General features: G+C 35.3%; 1 pseudogene; it reads right to left on the minus strand.

Annotated features, from left to right (window-relative positions):
- Window positions 1-729: 729 nt before the first annotated feature.
- On the minus strand, window positions 730-7211 carry LOC121474570 (annotated as a pseudogene).
- Between the last annotated feature and the right edge of the window lie 2020 nt (window positions 7212-9231).

The raw sequence follows: 9231 nt of genomic DNA on the forward strand, positions 1-9231 counted from the left end.
AGAAAGTAAATTAGGGATTGCCTGGAGATAAGGAATGGTAGGGAGAAGATATGACTGCTGATGGATGTGGGATGTCTTTTTTTGTGTGTGTGATGGAAATGTTCTCTAAATAGTGGTGAAACTTTCAAAATTCTGGTTATATGAAAACCACTGAATATTTGCTTTTTTAAAAGGGTGAATTTTGTGGTGTGCGAATTATACCTCAAAAAAGCTATCCTATAAGAAAAAAATGCATATATGTGTTCATTCAGAATGTATTCGATTGTCTCCTGACTGTCCGGCATCTAAATAATCCCACTGTATATGACTCACTAAAATCTTTCTCCTCGTTTGTAATTTTAACCTAAATCTGCATGAGAATCATCTAGTTTTCTTTTTTAAAAATGAAAGTTTCCCAGTGTCCATACCCAGAGATGAGATGGGGACTCGAGGATCTATGTTTATAACAAGTGCCCTTAAGTATCTCTGATGCAGCTACTTGGGAGGACTACATTTAAAAACTGCTCTGGGAGATGAAGTCTCAGTTTTTTTTACTGGCCATGTTTTAAAATTTTCCTTCTCATCTTCTTAAAGGGAATTTTACTTTCTGAATTGAATGTGTATAGATTAAAATAAAAATATTTATTTATTTTTTCATGTTTCTCACTGCTTTTGATCAAGCCTTTTTTTCCCCTAAATTAGCTGCCCATAACAATTTGACATTTATGGAGAGAACAAATTAAAGCTTATTCAGCAGGTTCTTTTCTTCTGTGGTGGATTTCTTTCTGTAGGCTTCTTCTCAGCTGCTGGTTTTTTGGTAGCTGCAGCCTTTTTTCCCACCAAACATTTCTTCTGCTTCTGAACATGAACAGCCTTTTTCCTTTCTTTACTCCCACAATTTCTTGCCTGGAACCCCCTTTTTATTTGATTTGGCTTCTAAGGTTGCTGCTGCCTTATCCATCTGGAGCTTGTGATTCTTGGCCTGGCAAAGAATGGTGTTCCAGTGCATGGTCTTTGCTTATGGGTTTAGCTTCAATATTTTTGCCTGGTTTTTCAGTGGATTCTTTTTTAAGACTCTGTGATGACTTCTTGCATGGTGCTCAGAGGGCTCTTTGGATCTCTGGGCTTTTCAAGATTCTATTAAGGTCTGTATTAAGCATATTGTGCATGGGAAGGTTGTAGTTACTCTTGAGGGACGCAGCCTTACACCAAGTGCCATATAGGTCATCTAACTTGCAGAAAGGTCTTTTCAGTCAAAACTCAGAAATGTTCCACTTGCCCACCAGGAGCAAATTTCAAAATGTTCGGTGTGCTTACATCAAGTAGATCGATTCCAGGGATGTTTCTGAAGGCCTTGGTGGTACTATTTCCCTCATTACAGATAATGCAGGGTCCCCTTTGCTGGACATGATGTCCGTTTCTCATTTTGCCCTTGTCAGCCCTCATTTGCAGAGAGGCATAGACCTTTTTGATATTATTTCAGGCTTTAAGCCTCTTCTCTTTTTTCTTTCTTTCTTTCTTTCTTTCTTTCTTTCTTTCTTTCTTTCTTTCTTTCTTTCTTTCTTTCTTTCTTTCTTTCTTTCTTTCTTTCTTCTTTCTTTCTTTCTTTCTTTCTTTCTTTCTTTCTTTCTTTCTTTCTTTCTTTCTTTCTTTCTTTCTTTCTTTCTTTCTTCCTTTTTTTTTGTGGTTTAACAAAAGTTTATTTCTCATTCCTACAAAGTCCATCATAGGACTGTGGGACTCTACAGAACAGCTGCTTTCCATGTAGAGGGCTCAGCATTCCAAACTACTTTGAGTTTCTGGCCCCTTTTTCTGTATGGGCTTCCATGATGGAGGCAGGAAAAACACTAGAGTCCTGAACCAACAAATAAAGGCTTCAGCCTAGCAGGCTTTAAGTTTCTTAAGAAACAAAATAGCCTTGATCTTTGTCGTCGTTGTCGTCTTCTTCTTCTTCTTCTTCTTCTTCTTCTTCTTCTTCTTTTAAGATTTATTTATTTTTTTAGAGACAGAGGGAGTGCTTGTATGGCGAGAGGAAGGGGCAGAGGGATAGGACAGAGAGAAAAATCTCAAGCAGACTCCCACTGAGCATGGAGCCTGACACAGGGCCTGATCCAATGACCCTAAGATCATGACTTGAGCCCAAATCAAGAGTCGGATGCTCAACTGACTGAGCCACCCAGGCACCCCCCTCCCTTTTCTTCTTGTAGCCTTCAACTTTATCTTCAACCACCAAAGGAAGTTCAGGAACTTCCTCAGTGTGATGACTTTTAGACATGACCTGTGGTGGTACGGTTGAGGCAGCCAAGGTAGAGCTGATGGTATATCACTTGTGTTGTGTTCACTCTGCAGTGCTAATGGTTCCAGGTTTTGGTTGGTGCAAACATGCAGCCCCCACAATACATATTTCCAAAAGCACCCTGTCCAGAACAGTGAGTTGTACCACCTTGAACTTTTAGAACTCAAGTCACAGCTCTGCCAATACCCCAAGACTCAGCACTGGTTTGATGACTGGCTAATTCACTAACAGTATAGGGCTGTCTGTCATTTTTGCACAAGTTGGTGAACAAAGTTCACAATAGGGAACAATACCTAAAACAATACCTAAAAAGGTGTTTGTGTTAAAAAATAATGGTGATGGAATATTTTTTAAAATCCTTAATTTTTTCGACATTTTATTTTGAAAATTTCTCAAAATATAGCAAAGTTATAATAATTGTCCAGTGAGTATCCATATATCATCACTTAAATTCTGCCTTGTTAGAATATTAGTACATGTTATACTTTACCATATTTTTATTTTTCATGAAAAATTTAAAATTTCCCTCAGTTATCATAACAGTTTCTTGAGAGATGCTTATTTTTGGTTAATGGAGGCATAGCTTCTAAATTTCCATGGTTTACAACAGTTTCCTGCAAGTTTGTGTATGGCCACCAGGTGTAGCTCTGAACCCACAGCATCCTGGGAGGAAAGGTTTTAGCAAAGGTAACTTCCAAATGGAATCATTATTATTTTGTTTATTCGGTAAGGGTACAGTAAATCTCTTTTTCATTAAGATCTAAAGTAATTTAGGTTATATATTTGTTTTATTGTTTAGAAAGTCTTTGCCACAATTTCTTTCACCTGGAGTTTGACTTTCTGACTCCACAGCGTCCAGGTCAAAACTTTTGGTTATACTACAAGTATGTTTATATTATCACCTATTTGAAATGGTTATTTTAAGAAGGTTAAATTAGTTATGGAAATGGAAATGTTCGTATTTTTTGTACAATGAAAACTCATCACAACTATAATTTTTCTTTAGTGTGATTTACGTCTTTATCTCTTTAACAGAAACTCTATAAGGTATTGGACTATACCTAGCACAATGGCAGGCATTCAGTGAATATTTGTTAAATACACATAAAGAATAATTTGAAGCATTTTTCTGAAGGCTGTTTTGTAGGAATTGATAAATCCATTTTTTAAAGAAGTGTGATTGTTCCATTTTTATTTTCTTTTAATAAAGGTTAAAAGATTAAATATTCTTCATAGTTTAAAAATAGCTCGTGGATAGAAATGTTTTTCTGGTTTTTTTTTTAATATTTAATTTATTCATTTGACAGAGAGAGAGAGAGAGAGAGAGAGAGAGCACAAGCAAGGAGAGCAGGAAAGGGAGAAGCAGGCTCCCCCCACTGAGCAGGGAGCCTGACTCAGGGTTGGATCCCAGGATTCTGGGATCATGACCTGAGCCGAAGGCAGATGCTTAACCCACCGAGCCACCCAAGTGCCCTTCTTTTTCTTTTCTTTTCTTTTTTTTTTTTTTAAGATTTTATTTATTTATTCGTGAGAGACACACAAAGAGAGAGAAGCAGAGACACAGGCAGAGGGAGAAGCAGGCTCCTCGCAGGGAGCCCGATGTGGGACTCAATGTGGGACTCGATCCCTGGTCTCCAGGATCACGCCCTGGGCCAAAGGCAGGCGCTCAACTGCTGAGCCACCCAGGGATCCCTATTTTTCTATTTTTAATTGCAAAAAAAGAATATTGTCATTTTTAAAAGACAATAGAGCCTAACTATGTTGAAAGCCCTTTTAATAAAAAATACTCTCTCTTCTTTTTCTTCTCCTTAAAGGAATCATCAAATTTTTGCTATGTTAGATGTCACCAACTATCAATTTGTTTCTACATACCAGAGAATAAAGTCATCGAGGCAAGACTCTAATAGCATAGTCAAATAAATTAAACTGTCTACTGGAATAACCAGGGGGAAGGATTTTTCAATTTAAAATCTTTTTTTTTTTTTAAAGAAGACATATGAAACATAGTAGTTTTTTTTTTTAGTAAAATGAAGCCATTCAGAATAAAAGGTGTTGGGAGAATTTTAGTGTAAGTAGAGATGTCTTTCTCAAAGAATTTAATGTTATGTTTTGGAATTTTTGATAGTAAGATGAAAAGATTCATCAAGAATAAATGTTACAGTTGTTTTTAGAAGGATTTTTGTTTTACAGAAAGAGAATATTTCAGAGAAATAGGACCACAAAATTACTTAGCTCAAGAATTAAATTATTGGCAAGCTTTATGTTTTATCACTGTATTCTGCTTTTACATGTTTTCTTCCAATTGTACTTGACAAGGAAGAGTCATTATATATATATCTCCTTATATATATAAATCTCCTTCTCTCTCTCTCTCTCTCTCTCTCTCTCTCTATATATATATATATATATATATATATATATCCTTATATATATAGCCTGGAGAGCTGGAACTTTGAAGATCTTTACTGTTCTTCATTTCCTTGAGGTAAATAATGTCTATATTGCATACCTGTCTTACATACCTTCTCTCGCTTCCTTTGTCTTCTCTCTCCTCCTTCTGCTCTTTTCTCCTCACTGAACCTACACTCCATGCCTTTTTTTTTTTTTAACCATTGCCAGTTTGTTTAGAGAAAAATTAGTAACTGCTGAGGGAATTTTACAACAGATATTTGGAGAATGTAAAATATTTTTTGAACAACTTTTTAAAAAGTTTTTACTTATTTATTCATGAGAGACACATACATACACACAGAGGCAGAGACAGGTAGAGGGAGAAGCACGTTCCCTGCAGGAAGTCCCATGAGGGACTTGATCCTAGGACTCTAGGATCATGCCCTGAGCCAAAGGCAGATGCTAAACTGCTGAGTCACCCAGGCATTCCTCTTGAAGAACTTTGTAGTAAAGTACAGACTTAGGTCATTATCATCATGTTTTTATTACTGTCCAAAAATATTATATAGATTAATATTTTAACATCTATTTGCTTTTACTTGAACATCATGATTTATTTTTATCTAACATTAGCTCCACTCATGATAATCAGCTGATACTACAAATTACAATTGCTATGACAAAAAATATTTTTAATATAATATAATATAATATAATATATATTTTATTATATTAATATATTAGTTTAATATATTAAATATTATATTAATATATTAGTTTAATATAGTAAATATTATATTAATATAAATATATTTAATTTAATATTAATATATTAATATGATATATTTAATATAAATATAATATAAATATATTGAAAAATGCAAGCATAATTTTGATCATCACTATTGTACTTGCCTGAGTCATGAGTTGCATCATCTTCTGCAATCTGATTTATGATTCTGCAGATTTTATTTCCACTATATCTTTTCAGTCCCCATATAAGCATCAGTCATAGCAGATAAATATGCGATTACAGTTTGCTAGAGTAGGAAAATGTGGATAATTTCTTTTGGGCTAATTTAAGAATTTTCACCTTTTTCTTTGAACAATAAGTTTTATGCTCTGCTAAATAACATTTTTTTCTGTTTCATAGTGCTTAGAGGTTATTTTAAATTAGATTTTTTATTAATTACTGAGTTTAGCAAAATTATTTCATTTTATTTTTGGGAAGTTGGGAAGCATGTGGTTTGTTCTAATATGACTAGCACATTCATAGTAAAGCTCTGAGCCAGAGTAGCCATTGATAACTTTAATATTGTAGGGGAAGAAAATTGGTCTAATAATTACATTGAAATAAGACAGATTAACTAAACAGCAAATTTAATTTTGTATGTATGTATGAGAGCTTGACAGAGGCATGAGAGTGTCAAAGGCAGTTAGACAATTGAGGCTTAAATGCCACCCTGGGCTAAAGAGAGAAGGATAGGCATCTGGGGCTCCAAAGGGAAGCAAGACATTTCACAGGAAGATGGGAAGAGCAAATGTTTGGTAAACAAATGTTTGCCATGTCATGTGGATAAGTCTTTCTGATTAAAAGTTTCTCTCTGGTGATAACTTTCTTCCTGGTACGGACCTCAAATCTAGATTTTTTTTAGGTAGTTAAGGGAGGAGGTAAAATCTCTTCTTGAGTCTGTTAGGCCTTGATTCCCTTTTGCTCAAATAATCTATATGCCAAAGTGGCACATTCTGGGGTTGCCTGCCGGAACCCCATCAATATAATTAAGTAAACTTTCAAACCCCAATATAGCATATGATTTTAAAATATACTTTGGTTGTTAGTTTGATCTACTGGTTTCAATTTTCTCTTCTTTTTGTGTTAAAAATTCATTAAGTGTGGAAACATTACTTTGTTTTATCATAAAAGCCTATGTACAATCAATTCATAGTGTACAAGGTGAGGTGGATGCTAGGCATTATGTTGCCATTATATTAATCTTCATAACAACCCTATAAGGTATATTTAATATTCTTCTTTTACAGAGGAGGAAGGAAAGTGAAGTATGAAAGGCCACGTTCTTGGTAAGGATCACATTTATCATCGTTGAAATTATGTGTGGGGCATCAGGATAGATACTGAAGACACTAAGAGGTAAGAGTCTTTATTCTAGAAAGTCTTCAGTATGGTTGTTGAGACAAGGTATATCTACAAAAGAAAGAGAGAAAGGGAAGTCTGGGTGGCTCAGCGGTTTAGCACAGCCTTGATCCTGGGCTTGATCAGGGCTTGATCCTGGGGTCCCGGGATCCAGTCCTGTGTCGGGCTCCCTGCGTGGAGTCTGCTTCTCCCTCTGTCTATGTCTCTGCCTCTCCCTCTCTCTCTGCGTTTCTCATGAGAAAATAAATAAAATCTTAAAAAAGAGAGAGAGAGATAAGAAATGCTTTGTAAGTGCCATTAATCCTACAGTAATATCTCCAAGAGGAAGTGAGTAAATCTTGGGGTCAGCAAACTTACCTGAGATTCTATTCTGGAGACCAAAATGAAGTGCATCTCCACTATTTTTGCATGAATCTGTTTACTGCCCTTATATTCTTGAGAGTTGAAATCTATGTCCCCTTATTTTTAAAAAGTGAAATGGAGGTATAACTTCTGTGTGGAAATGAAATGTATTTAGGTAACAAGCCATATGTTATTTCACTACTTTGGTAAATTAGGAGCTAGTTAGTTTCATGTGTAGAGATAATTTTCTTGAATGGCTGACAGAAAGATTCACTATACATGTAAAGATAAATTTTAATTTCTGTGCAAGTTTAATTTTTTAGTAAAAATACTCTAGGAGATACACTTCTTTTAATAGAAACAGTTTGTAATTGGAGCTCATTTTTCAGGCCAAAGTCAGTGCCAGGAACCATCTATGTAGAACAAATAAATAATGTAATACGGAATACAAAACTGTCAGTTCTGATTTGAGTAAGAGATTAAAGTGAGTTTATTAACTCTCACACCAGTTTTAGGGAAATGTCTCTCAATTTTAGTAGGGAAATCAGACACAAGCGAAATAGTTTTTGCTTTCATTTTTTATTATCAGTGTTTGAGAGAAAGGGAACAGAGGCATTACATGTAGAGAGAATAGAAAGAAGTGTTACCTACCTCAATGTTCTCAAACTTTTTGTGTTCATTATACATTTTTGAAGAGTAGAAATTGTAGCAGGCCATTTGAGGGATTTAGAAGATAGATGTTTTCTTTCTTTCTTTCTTTCTTTCTTTCTTTCTTTCTTTCTTTCTTTCTTTCTTTCTTTCTTCGTTCTTTCTTTCTTCAGATTTTGTTTATTTGTGAGAGACAGACAGAGGGAGGCAGAAACAGATGGAGAAGCAGGCTCCCCATGGAGCAAGGAACCCAATGTGGTACTCAATCCCAGGACCCTGGGATCACGACCTGAGCAGAAGGCAGATGCTCAACCGACTGAGTCACCCAAGGCACCTTCCTCTTTTTTTCTTAAAAAATTTTTCGGAAATAGGGGATCCCTGGCTGGCTCAGCGGTTGAGCGTCTGCCTTCAGCCCAGGGGATGATCCTGGGGTCCCAGGATCAAGTCCCTCATAGGGCTTCCTGCATGGAGCCTGCTTCTCCCTCTTCTCTCTCGCTCTGTCATGAATAAATAAAATCTTTTTTTGGTGGGAAATAGAAAATACATTTCATGGTTATTGTATTCTTCACTGTTACTGTTTTAAGACTGTTGACTCTTTTGACTATATTTTCCTGCGTACTCAGAGCATTCGGTTCTTAATGTTCTAGCAAATCAGGAAGATTTTTTTTTTTTTTTTTGGCATTGGCCAAATGCTCCATCAGGTGTTTTATAGCTAATTTATGACAAGTTTTATCTTCTCTGTATCTAATCTTTCACATAACCTATAAGTCTAATACACATTTATCATTATTTATCTTTATATTCTTATTTGTAACAAAAATAAGTTTTGTATGTATGAAGTGTTTGTAGTCCACTAATGAGCAGTGACCTACATTAAGATAAGCCTACACAGCAAAGGTGCTGGGATGGAAAAGACAACAGACATCTAGGAATTAAGAAATTGGGACCTTTGAAAATTATGACAGTCTAGAAGTTGAGAATCAACTCCTAGGTAGAACTTCTGACAATTTTAGGATTCTGGTTGAGTTGACAAAGGAAAATTTGATTATTTGTGTATTGCTTTTTAAAAATTAATAAATGAGAGGTATTAAACTATACTTTAGACTTTTTATTGCTTCTTAAAGTTGTATTTTTCATATTTATTTGTTCTTACTAAATGTAGAATAGAAATAAAAGAAATATAAGGGGCTCCTGGGTGGCTTCGTTGGTTAAGTGTCTTGGTTTCCACTTGGGTCATGATCTCAGTGTCTTGGGATCAAGGTCTGTGTTGGACTTCAGGCTGGGCATGGAGCCTGCTTGAGAGCGCTCTCTCTCGAAAACAAACAAACAAACAAACAAAACAACCAGGCAGAAATAAAATAGCACATTTCAACCACTTAAAAAATAATTTTTAAAATGTTAGTGTTTTCCATTCTATTTTTCC

This window comes from Vulpes lagopus, chromosome 13, assembly GCF_018345385.1.
Source record: "Vulpes lagopus strain Blue_001 chromosome 13, ASM1834538v1, whole genome shotgun sequence".
NCBI lineage: Eukaryota > Metazoa > Chordata > Mammalia > Carnivora > Canidae > Vulpes > Vulpes lagopus.